At 38.7% G+C, this 18660-nt stretch overlaps 1 protein-coding gene across 6 annotated transcripts in view; it reads right to left on the minus strand.

Moving 5' to 3' along the window:
* The window catches only part of LOC132098931 (transcription factor SOX-5-like), a 219239-nt gene that overhangs the window by 159227 nt on the left and 41352 nt on the right, over positions 1 to 18660 (minus strand). For 3 of the 6 annotated variants that reach the window (XM_059505235.1, XM_059505232.1, XM_059505231.1), the window contains one exon: positions 12844 to 12914. The exons of 2 other annotated variants lie outside the window; for them this stretch is intronic. The gene's annotated coding sequence lies outside the window, so the exon portion shown is untranslated. Of the gene's footprint in view, positions 1 to 7372; positions 7661 to 12843; positions 12915 to 18660 lie in introns of those variants that run through there. One more of the 6 variants, XM_059505236.1, reaches the window with a different exon arrangement.

Genomic DNA, 18660 nt, shown 5'->3' on the forward strand with positions numbered 1-18660 from the left:
CCGAGAATCATGCCTAAAAAATTAGCAATGATTCGGCAAATCAAAGAATAACAAAATAATACCACTGCAGAGATGGCCACTCAATTTTCTGTTGCTATGTTATGACATTGCATAATGGTCGGCAGCTCTACACTGATAAGCAACAATGAAATGCACTAGTTGTGTGGGGAATAAGATACGTTTCTGCAGTTAGTCTATTTTTGCTTTTTTGAAAAAACTGTGTCCCTCACTGACACTGTACAAGCTGTGCCACTGACAGACTGAACTCATTACAGCCATTGTGTAACACAGTGTTTTTGAATTAACATCTTTTTTTTTCTAAATGAACATAGTTAATGTAATCGATGCTTGATGGGTATTTAAACATGACTGCAAGTGTAGGACACATGGTATGTACACATGGTGTTCATACCAGGGGATTTGATGAGGTAATTGTATATGTCTGGATACTCGAGCCTGGGCCATGCCTTTGGGTGGTTCTCCCAGGACTCAGCTGGATGTCGATAGGAACAAGATTGTAACGTTAAACCTACAAGCGACAGCTTTCTGTGGTACCTGGTCAATGCAGGCGCAAGTAGACTTTCTATATATTGATAAGACATTCTGTAATAGAAGAAAGAAGATCTGTATTTGTATAGCTGCTAGCGCCTTTCACATACATGTAACGTTAGCTAACATTAGTCACAAAGAGCTTTACATGAGTGTTTTATTATTACATTCACTTCACTTCTCACCACAGACATACATTCGCATACACAGATATCATTCATCACTAATACAAAGTAGTCCGTTAGTATCCATAACTGACATAATCCACAACAAAACTTCTGTGAATAGATACCTTTTTGATTTTCCTCGGGCTTTGCCTTGATTGCCTTCGGTTTGTTTTACCCTTCAAACACGGCGGCGGCTTGTTGCTATGCAGGTCACATGATTTGTGACGTAACGCCGACCAAGAGAATACGCATTAATTCAAAGATGCCACCTACGTCACTACAAATAGAACGCCGCCATATTTGCGACCGACTCGCCCGGTATGGCCGTCCAAACTGCCCATTTGAATGAGAGAGAGAGACAGAGATACCTGGGGAAAATTTCTATTTTAGGCTCCGATCCTTATTTGTTACCCCCAGTTTTCTTTTGTCCATTATTATCTGCCCCAGACTGCCCAAATTGGCCTTCCATGATATATATATATATCTTGTACATAACCCCTCCCCATACAGTGGGGATCGCTTGAAGGCTTTCAAGAGTACAGATGCGTATCAATATGCTGTGGCTGGATGGGTGAAAAACGTGAAAGTGCGGCACCTGGCCACCAAGGATTTATATTTAATCATGGGAAATGTAGGTATTATAAAAAAAAATTCAAATGTATGATTTTGGTGGTAGTTTGCTCTGACTAGGTAGCGAGTTGTTAGCTAGCTAAGTGGCTAACAGCTGGTAGCCACGGGCCGGCACATGGCTAGCTGTCATTAATCTAGGGTGACCAAACGTCCTGTTTTCCCAGGACATGTCCTGTTTTAACGCCCTGTCCTGGCCGTCCTGGCTGGTTTCCATTATTTTAAATTCACGCTTGCCTTTGCACACAAAACATATGAAACCGGCTTCGGCTTATAATCACCTAAATACAAATAGCAAATAATACAACACAAACGCATCATATGGGCTGAAGGCTTAATTTACCTGACACGAAGTGTTCATTGCATAGTAAGGAGTGAGATGTGGGTGTCCAGTGATCTCTTCGAATGGCAGCTAACCACTTCTTCCTTCTATCCTTTTCTTTAGGTATATAATAGAATAACAATTCGGGGTTCCTCTTTCGGCTGTTGTTGCAGCCAACCGCACAACATATTGCAGGCATATTCAGACCGTCGGTCGCAAAGATGGCGGCGCAAAGCTACAGTGACGTCATGTGAATCGAATGAATACACAAATTACTTAAGCTGTTAACTTTTTTAATGTGGCTGACACTCCCTCTGAGTTAAAACAAACCAATATCCCGAGGTAATTCATTTACTCACAGTACACTCACTGAACTGCTGTGAAGAGAGAACTGAAGATGAACACCGAGCCGAGACAGATAACGAACAACAGACTGACTCGTTCACGAGTCAAGAACACTGATCTATATATATATATATATATATATATATAACTTATATTATAGATCAGTGGTCAAGAACCGTTTCTGTCAGACGTGTCCGATTCGAGAACAGAGGAGCTGATGATACTGCGTATGTGTGATTCAGCGTGAAAGCAAACCACTGATTCTTTTGGTGATTGATTCTGAACTGATTCTGTGCTAATGTTATGAGCGCTGGTAAACCGAAGGCTTGCAGTCAACGCCAATGACGCCATTACGTCGAGCGCAAAAAAACCGGTGAACTGTTTTCTTCAACTGGTTTATTGAATCGAACTGTCAGAAAGAACTACTGGTGATTCGAAAACCGATGCAACCGGTTCTTGACTCGTGAACTCGAGTCATTATCTGGCTCGGCTCGGTGTTCATCTCTCTCTTCACTGCAGTTCAGTCAGCACGCGCAGTCTCCTTAATCGCTTGATTCGCTCAATGTGCCAGCTTCATCAAACCTGCCATCTACAGTTCTGTTTGTAATGGAATGATTCGTAACATTTTTATAATTGTAACGAGTAACGATGCAGCACATAAAAAAAATATCGGAGTAAAAGTATTAAACTCATCGAAAATATGTATTGAAGTAAAAGTGGAAGTAGGAGAAAAAAATAATACTCTAGTAAAGTACAGATACCGCCTTTTAGTACTTAAGTACAGTAGTGAAGTAGTTCTACTTCGTTACTATACATCTCTGGTCTTATCTGCATGCATCAGATGATTTAGTCTGTTTGATCTACCTTAAAACCACCTGTAAAATGAGTGATAAGGTGTGTTGGGGGAAAAGACAAAAATACTAAGTCTTCCTGAGCACGAGGGCCCCTTACACTTGCCAATTTATAGGCAAAAGCAAAGCATGTTGACTTCTTTGGTCACGAAAACTACTTAACTGCAAAAAAGGCATCCTATCTGTCTCTCCATCTGCCTCTCCCTCACTTCTTTCCCTCGTTCTCCTTCACTCCATCAGATTCTCTTCTCATCTTTCACTCTCTCTCACTTTCGTCTTCATAACAGGACATTTGCTCTCACTTACAGGCGGCAGTGCACTTCCTCTCAAGGGCAAGAGAGGTGTGAGAGAATGAAGTGCTTAGAATGAGAGCTAGAGAGAGGCATAGAGCATGCTGTTAGCACCCTGTGTCATGGGTTGCCTTCCCTTAGGCTTAATTTAGACTTCACACACATGCATACATTCAGATATTAGTGGCACATAGAAAAAAAAGACAATTTTATACCCCGCAAGGTCTCGAGTGAGACAACGCACAGGTACAACTCTTCTGATGACCACATGACTTCCTCCTGTCTGAGTGGCGGTGGGGCATATGGGGCAGATATTGCACAGACATTGCACAGACGTTGCGTGGATGTTGCTGAATGAGTTCCCTTGTCATGGTGTTGTTATACAGCGTGATAACAGTATGACAGTTCACACACTCACTGTGTATATTAATGAGGCCCTCTTGAACAGGCCCTTATGACCTGCTGACACACAGACACACAGTCTCCAGAAATCTGCATATTATTGTAACTTATGTTAGCTTTCAAAGATGACTGTTTGTAGGAGGCTACATCCTCAGACCATTAAAAAAAATTATGAGCAGTAACCCGCTCACTAGGCCTTGGAACAGCACTATTGTTTCATAAAAGCAAAGCAATGTAGTACACCTCATAATATTCTTGATGAAATTAATAACAATTCTCACTCAATCTTACATGGGCCAAATCCTTCCCGAAAGCCTCCGTTACCATACTGTCTCTCTCTCTCACACACACACACACTTTTTAAAAAAGACATGTCGGAAGTAAACAAAGGCTGCGTCTGAGCACTAATTAAATAGATGAGCTGTATTAACATAACCTGAATGCCCTGGCCAATTCCACCCCCCTGTATTCCATCCTAACACACACCCTTCATTTTTTTTTTAAATTATTTATTTATTTTTGTTATGATCCGACCAGTGAGCACCAATTGTTGGCCAGTGTAATTACCATTAGTCCACGGCGGCTGGCTTTTGATATGGTAATGAAGCTACAGCCCCCCTCCAACCACTGCGTCCCCCGACACATACTCTCCTCTTGTCTGACAATCTACCGAACATGAATTTCAAACAGCCTCCTCAGCACCTAACAAACGGGGCTGAGCCCCGCCGATGACCCACAATGCACAGGGGGCCACCGAAGGGAGGCAAGCGGAGAACAGCACAGGCAGGCGACACCGATGACATTTTTAGAAAGAGGAGGAGGGGGATGAAGACATGTTCAAATGACAGGTTTGCAGCTTCTGTAATGGATAGGCCGTGTTGGAGCGAGACAAGGGTCAAAACTATGCTGTCAAATCCAGGATGTCTTCCCACCCCAGCTAATGGCGGTATTTTCAGCTAAATTGCATGTCAATTAACATAAATTTTGGGCCACGGTGATCTTGCATTTGATTGGAAAGAAGGGTTCAATCTGTGTATGCTATAAATTTCATATGAATGCCTTAATTGGTCAATTAAAACAACAACAACAACAAAAAAAAACATTTTATTATAAAGGTCCAGCTCTCACTATTAACAAACTATTATGACTTTGTTAAAATATAAAATATTAAAACAGTAATATTCTGAAATATTATTACAATTTAAAACTACCGTTTTCTATTTTCATACATATTAAAATATTATTTTTTTCCTGTGACGGGAAGTTGGATTTTTAGCAGCCATTACTCCAGTCTTCAGTGTCACATGATCCATCATAAATCCTTTTAATATGCCGATTTGTTGCTCTATTATTTGTACTGAATTATTAATTTAGGTTCTCATTTTTATCAATTCTGAAAACAGGTTTTGCTACTTAAAACTGCCCCCCCCCCCCCCAGTATTCTTTGATGAATAGAAAGTTCAATTAAAAGCATTTATTTGAAATAGAAATATTTTCTAACAATGCAAAAGGCATTACTGTCACTTTTGCTCAATTGAATGCATTCTTGCAGAATAAAATTATTAATTAATTAAAAAATAATTTATATTACTAACCCCAAATTTTAGGGGCAGGATAGGGCAGGTATTAAAGGATCTGAAATATGGTCATGCAGAATAAGGCATTAATATGTGCTTTATAATTAAATAAACAACCAATAAGCTAGTAATATGCAAGGCTAATAAGAATCTTTGTTCCCTAATCTAAAGTGTTACTGGTTACTTACTACCTCCTCCTAAAAATGCCCACAGTAAGGTCTCTATAATAGTCTAATCCCCTAAAATGTTTCATGTAAATCAATGGTAATTTTATACCCCCAGGCAAAATTGTAAATTTAAGCTTAGAAAGCTTGGAAAAAGTCATAGCTCACTTCTTTAGCCACATGACATAAGATGTCTTTTATGTGCCCTTGTGCACCAAAGTTTCCTACTTAAATGTTTGTTCAAAAACTTTAATTATGAGCAAAAGTGATGTCTGTCTTAGCAAGAACTACTTAATATAAGGAAATGCTAAGCTTCTTAGCGCTCACTGCACAAAACAAACAGCCGTGCAGGAGAGAAAGGCTAGCCCTTACTTACAGATACACAAACAGACACACACACACAAACAAACACACACACGGCAGAGGGAGGCAGGGCGGATCAGAGGGGAGTCCAGATGGACGGAGAGAGCCTCAGTGTCCCCACACCCTCACATGTCATATGTTGTCCCATCTGTACCATTACAGCACGGCCCCCCAACCCCAGGGATGCACACACTCACGTACACACGCACATTCATTCCATATCTCTCACCCTAGGTCTCCTGGGTATGACATGAACAAACTTCCCACACCCATTGTGTTAACATGTGACGATCAGAACCGAGGATGCTGGACATTTATACGTCTCTCTAGAGTGTGTGTGTGGATGGCTTGCTCTGGCTGTTAGAGACCTTTAGAGAGGATATCACCTCTGCCCTTCACTTCCAGCTCTCAGCCTATTTAACACTCCGCTGGAGCTCTCCACGCCACAGCGCTCTATTAAATATGCTCTTTGATATGGGAACACACACTCTGCAAATGTTCGGAGCACTACTTAGAGGTTAATTCCTTTTCAGCTATTCAGTTGTTGATGAGAGCTCTCAATATGTTCTGTTTCAGAAGTGAAAGTGAAGAGAGTCATTGACCAACACAACTAAAACAACTAAATTATAAACAAACGTTCCCAGATACAAAACACCCATGTAATTATCAATGATATGCTTAAGAAGAAGAGACCTAGATGTTGGGATTTTTTTTAAGGTGTCACTATAAAATGTCTGTTAGGATTGAGACATGCTAGTGCACTCCTAAAAGTTGACACAAATTCACTTTTCTGGGGAAACAGTTCAAAAAAATTTATCATTTTTTAAACTCATCAAACTTTTGTCCAATCAAATGCTGTCTAGAATGAGAATGTCCTGCACCCAATGCTACCTGTAAATGACTATAATATTGCAAATCATGCACTGGGTTGTGATGTAAACAGTAAAAAAAAAAAGTTTCTTGAGCACCAAATCAGTATTTAGAATGATATATGGAAGACTGTGTCACACTGAAAACTGGAGAAATGGCTGCTGAAAATTCAGCTTTACCATCACAGGAATAAACTACATTTTAAAATATATTAGAATAGAAAAAGTTTATTTTAAATGCAGCCTTGGTGAGCATATAAGACTACTTATACCAGTTTTACCAGTTTCACAAACTGTCCCCAAATGTTCGAACGGTAGTGTATAATGCTCAAGTCCTCCATGAGAAAGTACAAATAGCATATGGCACTTCTTGTTTGGCTCTATGACCTCAAACTCATTTCCTATTTCAAAGAAGTTCAACTAGAGTCCATGACTTCAGAAACCTATGTTGTTGTTCTGCCATGTAAACAGATTCATATCCAACTTTTCCGCATTTAAGTCTCAACTAGAAGCTATTAAAGATTTAATTGCACAGCTATAATCTGCATTTTTAAAAAGTGCAAGGTGCCAACACGAGTTCTGGTTGCTTTGCAGAAAACACAAGACCTGCAAGATGAAAGGGAAACAGATTCCAGGGGAGAATTCCAGGAGGCACTCAGGAGTTTACTTCTAAATGATCAGCAAGCATGTAACAATAATGCTACTACCTGTTCTCCTCCTTTTCTTCTGTTCATCCCAAGGAGAAAAAAAACCCAAAGGACCAGACATTACTTTAACCCACAGAAAGACAGGAATCCCAAAGCAGGCAAGAAAATGAGAATGAAAGAGAGAGAGGTTATCTCTCACCTGAGATGAATAGAGCAGGTGATGTTTATGTATGATTCTTTAAAGCTCTTGCACTGATGAAGATCACATGGTCTGCCTGATATGCAGTAGGAAGCCCTTAAAGACCAATCGATCTGTGGAATGGAATTCCTGAAGATTGATCTTAAAGAGACAGATCACCAAAAAATGAATATTTTTTTATGCCACTCCAAGGCTGTATGACTCTCTTTGTTCTTTGGAATATAAAATAAAATATTTTGAGGAGCGTCCATGCTGCTCTTTTCCATACATGAATAATAAATTGGAACTGATGTTTTTAGGTTTCAAAAAAGAAGCTTTTTAGCTTAAAACATATGCAAAAGCACCATGACACAAGGATGCATTAAACCGATCAAAAGTGACAGTAAAGATAATGTATAATACTGCAAAAATAATGTTCTTCTGATCCATCAAACAATCCTGAAAAAATGCTTAACGTTTTACACAAAAATATTAAACAGCTGCTTTAAACACTGATATTAATAAAACATACGTAACCAAATCAGTGTATTAAAATGATTTCTAAAGAATCATGTGAAACTGAAGTTGAAATGCATGGCCGTTACAAGAATGAATTACTCTAATAATATATTTCAAAATATATTAAAATAAAAATAGTTGTTTTACACTGTAATATTCCACAATTGTAATATTTAACAAAAAAGCATTAGATGAGTAAAAATATGTTCACACCACATTAAATGTTGTTGTTACGTTATTCATAGCCATTTACTGTGTAAATAAAAGGAGGCTTGTTATCGCTGTATGACTGAGAATTGATTTAGTGTACTCAGATACTAGATCGCTGAAGAGCTCAGGTCATTGAAAAATCTCTTGCTTGGACTATTCCTCTATTTCTCCAGTGGCCTCTCACGTCCTCTTCTGCCCTGTTCTAACACTCGGCAAACTGAAGCAATTACAAGCCCTGACAGCAAGCCCACATCATATGGAACTGGATTGTATGTAGACAAGCTTTTGGTTGTTTATATGGAAATGCGATTGCTGTGTTGATTAGGGAGCTCCGTCCCTTCCCACACCCTTCATCGTGCACCACGCAGGGGACGCTGCAACCTACAAGACACAAACGCATCACTGTAATTCACTCAAGAGCCTCATTTTTCATAATGAGTGTGTTTTATGTGGCCTCTGCGGTTTCCACACACTGTGAGCAGTAATGACTGCGTATACATTCACAGACGCGTTTGCCACAATTAGCCCGATGGCCGCCCGGGTGAGGAAGTTCAGGTACTGAGGAAAGCTGGAGTGGGGCAGGTCTACTGGGAGGGAGACGCAGGGAATACGGTGGCACTGGGCATATTGAGAGAGATGCTCAGGAGGGAATTCGGGAGAGAAGTGTGGAACAATCTGTCGCCGGATGACAGATGATGTGATTCACTGAATAATTTGCTCATAGATGATTTTTTGACATGCACCGATATCCAGTAGGGATATCGACTACTCCATTAGCTCTGTCTTATCTAGTTGACTCATGACTTCGATGGAGTTACATGGTGAAAGCAAGACGAATAATTTAATAAGATTAATTATATATTATGAACATTTATTTGTATATATTTATTGATTAACATTAACTTAAGGTAATAAATGCAATCAATATTCAATTCATTAATACTTCATGATACCTAATATAGCAATTAATGGTAGGAAATGGAAAGTCTTATCGTAAAGTATTACCACAGGTAAAGTCCTTTGCACAAAGTACACCCTAGTGTATCTGAGATTAGATTTGCATATAATTTGCAATTACCAATATAGTATATTTGAACATGAATGTGAAAAAGTGAATCCAAAGGCCATCTGGGATGTGCTGAGTTCATTTACTGTGCTCACACACAGTATAAGCCAAAAGTCTTTTGAGCGAGCTCGGAGGGAGGAAATTAATTATGTAAAATATTATTATATTTTACATCATAACAGTTGCAATATTCCCAAAGCAAGAATCAATATATTCATTTAAACATACATTTTTATTATTGTCACATTCATATTTTTGGAAAAAGGGACCTCTATTTTCTAAATGTCTCTGAAAATGGGCAACATACCATGACATTAAATCAACACACAATTATTTCTATCTAATCAAAACCCAAACTTAGAGCGAGCTAAGAATAAAACGGTGTAAAGCACTTATGCAGTGCAGATGAGAAATGAGAAATAAAGAGCAAAAAGACTGCAATATCAGGGTTTTGAAATAATTTGAAATAAAAATTTTGGTCCCACTTTATATTAAGTGGCTTTAACTACTATGTACTTACATCAAAAAATAAGTACAATTTACTTTTTGTGTTCATATTGTATTCAAAAACACTTTTGCTGCTATTGAGGTGGAATATTGGTAAGGTAAGGGACAGGTTTGGAGGTATGGGTACTGTAGGTTTAAGGGTGGGTTAAGGGGTAAGGGATGAGTCAAGAGTGTATTTATAAAAGTAATTACAGAAATTAATTACAGATGTAATTACATGCAGGTATTTTTTAAATACAAGTACAATGCAAAAACATGTATGTACACAATAAGTGCAATGTACCAAATTATTTATTTAAATTTAAGTACATAGTAGTTAAGGCCACTTAATATAAAGTGGGACCTCGGTTTTATTCCTGTGATGGCACAGTTGAATTACCAGCAGCCATTACTCTATAATCACAACATGATATTATTACGACCAAAATATCAACATAATATCATATTACTAGGTCCCTACTGATTCCCTCTGTGAATCATCCTGAAAGAAATCAAATATTGTTCTCGAGGCTGAAAGACATTAAAATGAGTGGAACAAAACAGTTTTTTGGACATTAAATGGCAACTTTTACATTTTACATCTCGCAGTGTAGACATGCAAGCTATTGTGACCAGCATCCACTGATTCTGTATTTTGAGTCACTAACAGTGCATATTATTTATATTTTCATTTATCTTCACAACTACAAAAAAAGTGGTCAGGCAAAAACTAATTATCTAATAATCCATCTCTTCAGATGGAGAAGGCCAAGGCCTGTCTAAAAGCCACAGCTCCATTCCTCGTGTGCTTTTTACAATGCCAAGCACAATTGGCTTCCATTTTTCTGTGTGTATTTACACTGTAGACTACGGAAGAATAAACAGGTGCTCTGTTACAGAGTGCTAGAGGCCTGATGTGCTGTACACACACTAACACACAGTTGTACTTCTCAGCTCAAACACGGGGCCCAGCCACATCCTCTAACATGCCTGTATCTGTTTACAGAGGAACACAAGTGTCCCCGTAGTGGTCGGCTTGTGGGGAAACCAAGGAGTCCCGGTGTTTGGAGTGCGTGCAGGTGTCTAAGAGTTAAGGGGGATGCACATGTACACGAACGGATGCATCCTATGCATTCTTCAGACAGTGGCTTTTGCCTTACAGATAAAACACACACACACACACACTTTTAGCTGTGCTTTCCAATAAAGGAAAGGAGGACGTTGCATCATGAGTGGAGGTCAAAGAGGTCATAACATCTAAAGTAACTTTACAGCCCTACAACTTCCCCCTGCACTACATGATTTCCTGTCTGTGTGGGCTAACCACAGGCGGAACTTCCTTTAGATTGTGTACTGAGAGAGGAAAACAGGTAAGAGGTCACACAAGCACACTCGTCCGTGCCCCACACACAGCTTGCGGTCCAAATGCTTGAACACATTTGTACAATATTTTACTGTTCGTACTGCACAAAGGAAGCTATAGTCACAGAAACATAAACCTTAGTGAAGATGCTGGTGACCTTTCAGTCCAGCCAGGACATTGTTCAACACAAAAATGAGTCACCTTAACAATACAGGTTCAAAGTTATGAGGAAGCTTCCAAAACGTCCGGAACAGAAACAATCTTCTGAAAAAAAAAAAAAAGACGACGACGTCAGAAATCCAAAATATAAACATATGGTTGCCCAAGTTTACATTTCACTGATGGCCAGTCATCATAAAGTAATAAAAAAGAAGTACAATTAATACTATTACTCCTAAAAACAATAAGAACTAATTCTGGATACATGCATCACCTACAACTTTGCATATTCTTCTGATGGATATCAATGTAAGACACATACAGTATATACAAAAACACAATCATATACTTTAACACTAAATGTGGGGGAAAAGACATAAGTATAGCTATTTCAGAAAAGGAAAAAACAGATGCTGCATTAATTGTGTTAATTTATAATATAATAATAATCCTTTTTTTCACATAGAATCTGAAAATAAAATTAACACCTGCAGCCAGTGAGTTTAACAAAGTACTATTATTTAGCCATTTATACAGTATTAAAGGCAATGCAGTAAAACATAGGCAATTTAATTCTAGAGGTCAGAAGAAGGGTGAAAGATAGAAAATGGTCATGTAAAACGATAACATATAAAATATGACTGTTTTCTGAGCATAGACCTTTTCGAACATTATAAGCAGACCACAGGGAAACAAAAAAAATAAAATTATAATATAATTTATATGACGACCCATTTAAAGACGCACAAACATTCTTGTCACTCTGTGAGCCTCAAGCTTGGCTATCTTTCCTGGACAGTGTCAACAGCAAACCCATATGTCATTTAATATGAAGGTCTGTGAAGCATGCACTTGAGTGTATTTGACAGGAAAGTAAAAAAAACAATCTGATTTTAGGAGTGTTGCTGTTTGTTTCCAGTTGACTGCATCGACAGCTGAGTAGTTCTGCAGTGACCCGTGTGTGTATGTGTGTGTGGACGGTACAGACTGCCCTCAGAGAAACAGTCATGGGGCAACTCTCAGCTGCCCTGTATTGTTGCTGCAAACACACAAAGCACACAGCCTGGCCCTCCAGCTGGCCCCGTGCCCCTCCCTGTGGCCCTGTCTTCTCTCTCTCTCTCCATTTCATTCTTTCTGTGTCTCTAGCTCTCAGTTTTTCTGATAATTGCGATTCTGCTCTCTGTATCATCGCTCCACCCCACTGGAAAAACACCATCCAGCTCGCTTCATTCTCTTTGGGAATGTATACACTGTGAAGATTTTGGAAGTGAAAATCCCATTTAAATGCTTAAAACACAAGTCATTTCTGAAATTGAGATAAGTGACAGAGAAATTAGAAAAAAACTTATAGCAACCAAGTCCGAACTGGGCACTTAGTTTTCTCTTAGGGCGCTACAATTGGCTGATGGATGTTCTCTCGTGCTGGGACGGGGCGCTTCATTGGCTGACTGTTATAGTGTAGCCATGGAAACTACTAGCCCATGATAACCATGATTAGAAGTGTCATGATGACAACAATACGGCACAGAGCGATAATGTGTCTTTGATGAGCACATCACAGCCATTGTGAAGCAGTAATTGATTTGTTTACCAATATGACGGTCTTTGCTTGTGTCGGCCGACAACAATAGGGTGTCCTTGCACAAAAAAAAAACGGCGGAATAAAAATGAGTAAAAATAGGAACTGACCTACAATGGATGTGAAAGAGATGAGTGCTGCTTGTCTACAGACCACAAACCCATTGGTGATTCGCAGAACCCTGGGGATGAGAAGCAGAGGAAAGAAGAAAAGGTGAACAAAGAAAGAGAAAGGAGGAAGACACTAAAGAAATAGTTCTCAGAAACTGAAAATTCTAAAATAATTTACTCACCTTCTTTTCTTTTAAAACCTGTATGACCTTTTCTTCTTTGAAACTCAAAAGGAAAAACTCTGAAGAATGTCCTAGCTGCTCTTTTCCAAGCATTTTCCCATCTTAAGTTTTAGCTTGTTCTGCATACAATTTTTTTTTTAGAATACTTCATACTACTTTAAATACAATGGAACAGTATTATGGACCACTTTTACAATCTATATATTAATAGCCTTTTTAACTAGTGAGGAAAAGTCAAATGTCCTTAATAATGGGATGTCAAAGTATTTCACAAAATAAATGAGGACATTTGGTCCTCACAAGTATAGTCAAAATAAGTACACACACACATGGACACGTATGTGTGGTGGGTTGAGTGCATGTGTTTGTGTTCACCTGCACATTAAGAGCGCTGTTCTAATCTTTACGGTAATAAACTCTGGCGGCTACTTGGCTGCCGGTGCTGTAGATCAGGCTATCATAGGAAGTAAATGTGTTTGCTGAGAAAGGGGAAGAGTCACTTGAAATGGGACTAATGTATTCCTTATTGAGTTGAGGGTGTGTGTGTTGCCACCCGGTCAAGTGAAGCTGGGTGATGCTTATGACCCTCTCAACTGGTAGCAATCACACAGTTACATATGGCTTGTAACCCAACACACAATTTTGGTCATTCAGATTGAATATTTCTATTAATTATTGGTGTCTGCTAAGGCGAGCAACACCAATATGACTGCTCATACGTAGCAGAGGTTTTATTATTTTTTTTAAACATGGCATGGACACAAATGATACCTCAAATTGTTCTTTGAGGACAGGTGTGCTATTACTTTTGCATACTTTAACATGGTCAAACATTTTTGAATTTTCGTGGGTCAAATCCAGTCACTGCGTAAAAATCTACACATTTTCGGTGAGGGAATGATTTCCCAACACAGATTTTGCAGGACCAGTGGGTTCAAGTTGGTCACACTGGTTTGCCATGTTGACCCAAAAAAAAAGCTTCATACATCACCAGACTACTGACAATAGACAATGGACCTTTTTGCTTGTAGATGTTCCTAAAGTGATAGTACAGTAAACTTGGTACTTGTTACTATGTCTATGAACTTTGGTTTTAAACTATCAAGATTTTACATTATGAATCTATTTTTTTAAATAAATTAAAACATTTTTTTCTATATTTAATCATTTTTATTAATATTAAGCAAATTAATTTTTTAAGTATAAATCTACGCCATTGCCTCCCAGTGCATACAAGGTCATACAGAAAAGGTCATATAAAACTGCTTGCATAATAATTCATATTTTAAGATGTCAACTAGCCATAACCATATTTCAAGGTATTTACATGGCACTCTACAAAAAAAATTCACAATGGCGCATGTCCAAAAATCCACAACAATTCCATGGTTATCACAGTCCTTTACAGTCTCTCTGCCTTTATCTCTCTGTCACATAAACTTCACTCAGACAGACAAACAACATCAAGCATGTGCACACAAGATGCTCTCTTCGCGATTCACACAAAGCAAACGTACACTAGACAAAGTGCACAAAGTCTTAACCAGCAAACAGGGCTCCATTCACTCCCGTTTAAAAAGGTCACCGTTTTCTCTGGCTAAGCACCCTGTGTCTACTGATAATTTTATGCATAAACAAATGGCAAATTTGTGCCACATAAATATGTATTAGCAATTAATAATGTCCTGCGTCTGTGGCGATGCCAGGTGCATGCTAAATCAGTTTGGGCACTCTGCAGCGCTGGTGCCTTTGTTTTCCTCTAGCTCTCTCAGGGTTCCCACAATAGGCGCACAATAGATGCACAATGGGCACCCGTAACAGGGCACCGTGCCCCTGAGACCATGCCAGGCTCCCTGAATGAAGCCACCATCACCTGGTCAGAGCCAAAACCATGCAGGCATCACAAGACAGCAACCGGGGTATTATTGAATTAGCAGTCGTGTTGTGATTAAGGGTTTAGAGGAGCATTTAGAGGTTTGCTTTTTAAATAATGATGACTGAGGCAGCTAGGGATATGCTGGATGAACATGTACGTGTGTGTTTGACAGAATACACAGGCACACGCACACGCACACACACACACACCTGTTCATCAGCAGAAACACCTGGAAGCTGTCTGTCCCATTTTTACCTTGGTGTCAGAGAGGTCTTTATGTCAGTGTGAGCAGTAATGTGCACGCATACGCAGCTACGCAAATAAACAGATTTGTTTGGCAGGGCAGGATCTTTCGGGATATCACAATGCCATTATTGTCTCACGCAGACAGAGATCAGGGACAAGATGGACAGAAAGCGCAGCTCCTCTGTTTCTCTAGTGTTTAATAGGATCAGATAAATACAATGACTCTGATAAAATGCCCAGCTAACATCATACTGAGATTGAGAGAGAGTGAATTAAAGGGTAGAATGGGGGATTGTGAAAGCATTTGTATCAGACATAGCGGGTGACAGAGGGCTTATTTAGGGAAAGAAGAGGATTACCAGCCGCCAGCCTGCAGTTGTGCTCCGCTTCGACTCTCTATAATCACTGTGATCATAAGACAAGCACAATTCAGCTCTGCTAATAATGCACACACACATCTGCCTATTCATTTCAGCTCTAATGCAATACATCTGGTAATGAAACTCGCCGGAATCAAGATGGCCGAATTTGGCTACATTTGTCCCTCCGCTGGTTCCAACCTGTTCAGGGTTTTCAAGCTTAAAGGCAACATAATATCAATTCTGACCCTGTCAAAATGTACTGCCTTAATATCTTTGGTTTTATTTTTGGACATCTGATCAGTGTTTTTTATTCTAAAGAAAACAATGTATTAGTATTCTTTTACCGTCACATGTAAAAATTCGCCATTCGCCATTACAAAACAAGGGTGCTATTTACTTCTTATTACCTAACTTAAGAATAAAGTTAAAAACATTTTTCCTAAGAATGTTCCTTGTTTTCTTAAGATTGTTACAATATAAAGAATTAGAAGTTTTCGAAAGCTACAATAAATCATTGAGAAATCATTGAGACCAGAAATATACATTTAAAAAAATTTAGTCAATTTTGACTAAATACTGGTAGTCCATTCTGGTATGGTACGTCCGCTTTTCACTTTATCATTACTGAATATCCTGTTTCACACAAAAATACAACACAGAAGATATAAGTGGGTTATGCAGAGACAAGAACTTAAAATCAACCAAGATTGAGGTACGTATACACACACTGGTGACCAAAAGTTAGATGGCTGGAGTGCTCCCCAGACCTTTAGGGTTCAATTACCTGAGCATATCCACCCCTTTCCTCTTTTGCCCAGTCTAAGGCTGTTAAGGCGACTTCCTGTCCCACTCCCCGGGGTTCTCAGAAGAGGAAGAAGGAATGACACGGTGCCTATGAAAGAGCCATTGTTCACCGAGGTGGTCCCGGTACTGTGCGAGGGGAGGTGGCTAATCACAAGGCGGGCAACAGCACAAGGGTAAATATTTATCTGCTGGGATATAAATGACGGATCATGTAATTGACCAACAGGCTGTTCCTTCCTGCATGGTGATGATGTTTAGTCTTGGGTAGGGATGGCGAGGGGTCAGTCTGACCACAACCTGGCCATCTCGAACAGTGGCTGATTATCACTGATGCATCTTCAAACTAAAACTGACACTCTTTAAGTGTGCAAGCAACTGAAGTGGGCTAAACTATAAATATCATTAGGGTGTTTTTCCACTATACAGTATAGGTTTTAAAAACAACTGGTAATATAAGCATAGTCTAAGGAGGAGCTTGCGGTTTAATGTGTCGTGTGGTGGTGTTTAATTCCTGCTGCCATTACTGGGTGAGATGAAGCAGAACTGGTGGGCAAAACCACTTATTATTTCAATCAGAGATAACATTTCTACATAGTAATAAAGTACCCACCAGTCACTAATGTCACCTTATGAATCAAATCATAAGAAAAATACACATAAACTGCAAAATAACTCTTTTGTCTTTGTGTACATCAGTGTACATCAAACTATCTAAGTGCATAGTCTACTGTATATACACGAGTATCCACTTTATGGACAGGCAACTTACAATGAACTCTGTACATTCATATAAATTATCTTATCTTAGTATTAATGTGCTAATAAAACATGCTTTCCATTTGCAAACCAACACACACACATACTTGCATTTGTGGTTTACAGGGAACTCTCTATAGGCATAATGGTTTTTATACTGTACATACTGTATTTTCTATCACCCTACACCTAAACCTATCCCCTACGGGTAATTTTTGCATTTCTTAAAACAGTATTTTTATTGTTTTTTAAAGCCTTTTTTAAATGGGGAGTCGGACTCCATGTTTATGTTGTAGAACCCATGTCATTATCAGTGTTGGGGAAAGTTACTTTTAAAAGTAATGCCTTACAATATTGCGTTACTCCCTAAAAAAGTAACAAAATACGTTACTTAGTTACTTTTTATGGAAAGTAATGTGTTACATTACTTTTGCGTTACTTTCACGTTACTTTTTAAATATGAGCAGGGCTTGATTGTTTTTAATATAAGAAGTTCTATTTATAGCAAATGTAAAAGCCCTTTCACACCAAAAAGTGTAATGAATAAACCTCAGGCTGAAGGAAAAGTAAATTCACGTCTGTACAGTAGAACACAGGAGAAGGTTCAACACTCTTCAGCAATAAAAAAAAACAATGAAGCACAATTGTTAGTTTATCTAAAGTCATTTTTTAATTATTAGTATGGTTGAACTGGATCATTAAAGGTCAGCAGCAAAGACACTGTTAATAAAATGGGAATAGATACATTTGTGTTATTTAATATATTTAGTTATAGCAGGTTTGCGTCATATTCTGAGTTTGCATTTCACTGTTTTGATTAATTTTGATGAATACTAAATCTGTTTTGTTTTTTGTTTTTTTGTGAGTGGGATGAATTAATGCACATTCACATTTAGTCTAGAACTACAGTAACATGTTCACACAGCGCACACAACGCCTCCATACTTTCGATTTCTCCCAATATGGGAACAGGAGGCTTGTCAGTCAAAAAATGGGAATACAAAGTAACTGGCGTTACTTTTTTGAAAAAGTAACTCAGATATTTTCTTGTAAATTAAAAAGTAATGTATTACTTTACTAGTTACTTGAAAAAAGTAATCTGATTACGTAACTCGCGTTACTTGTAATGCATTACCCCCAACACTGGTCATTATACACATTTGTGTACTTACACAACCACACACTTAAACTGCAAGAACAACAACAAAAAATCTTACAAAACACTTGACAGACACTTGTTGACTTCCTATTGGAATGTTTGTGCTCCAGTCATTTGCAACTTGACCCTGGTAAACAGCTCTAGTCAGTGATGTAAGTAATGACCAACAGGCCTAGAAAGATAAAAGATTCTCCACAACTTCTCCTTAAAGATCAACCGATTCTTCTAGACCATGCAAACCTCAGGGTGTTGCTATCTGGTTTCGAAGGTATTCTGGGTGGTTGATTAGTGGTCTAAGTTTCACCCCCAAGTCTTTATGATAGTCTGTAGATTCCGCCTTCAATGCAAGATTATAGAATATGTTTTGATGGTCTTATTGTCCATTCAGAGACAACTGCAAGATTTTAAATCAGACTTTTGAGAAAGGAAGGA

Source organism: Carassius carassius, chromosome 22, assembly GCF_963082965.1.
Source record: "Carassius carassius chromosome 22, fCarCar2.1, whole genome shotgun sequence".
Lineage (NCBI taxonomy): Eukaryota > Metazoa > Chordata > Actinopteri > Cypriniformes > Cyprinidae > Carassius > Carassius carassius.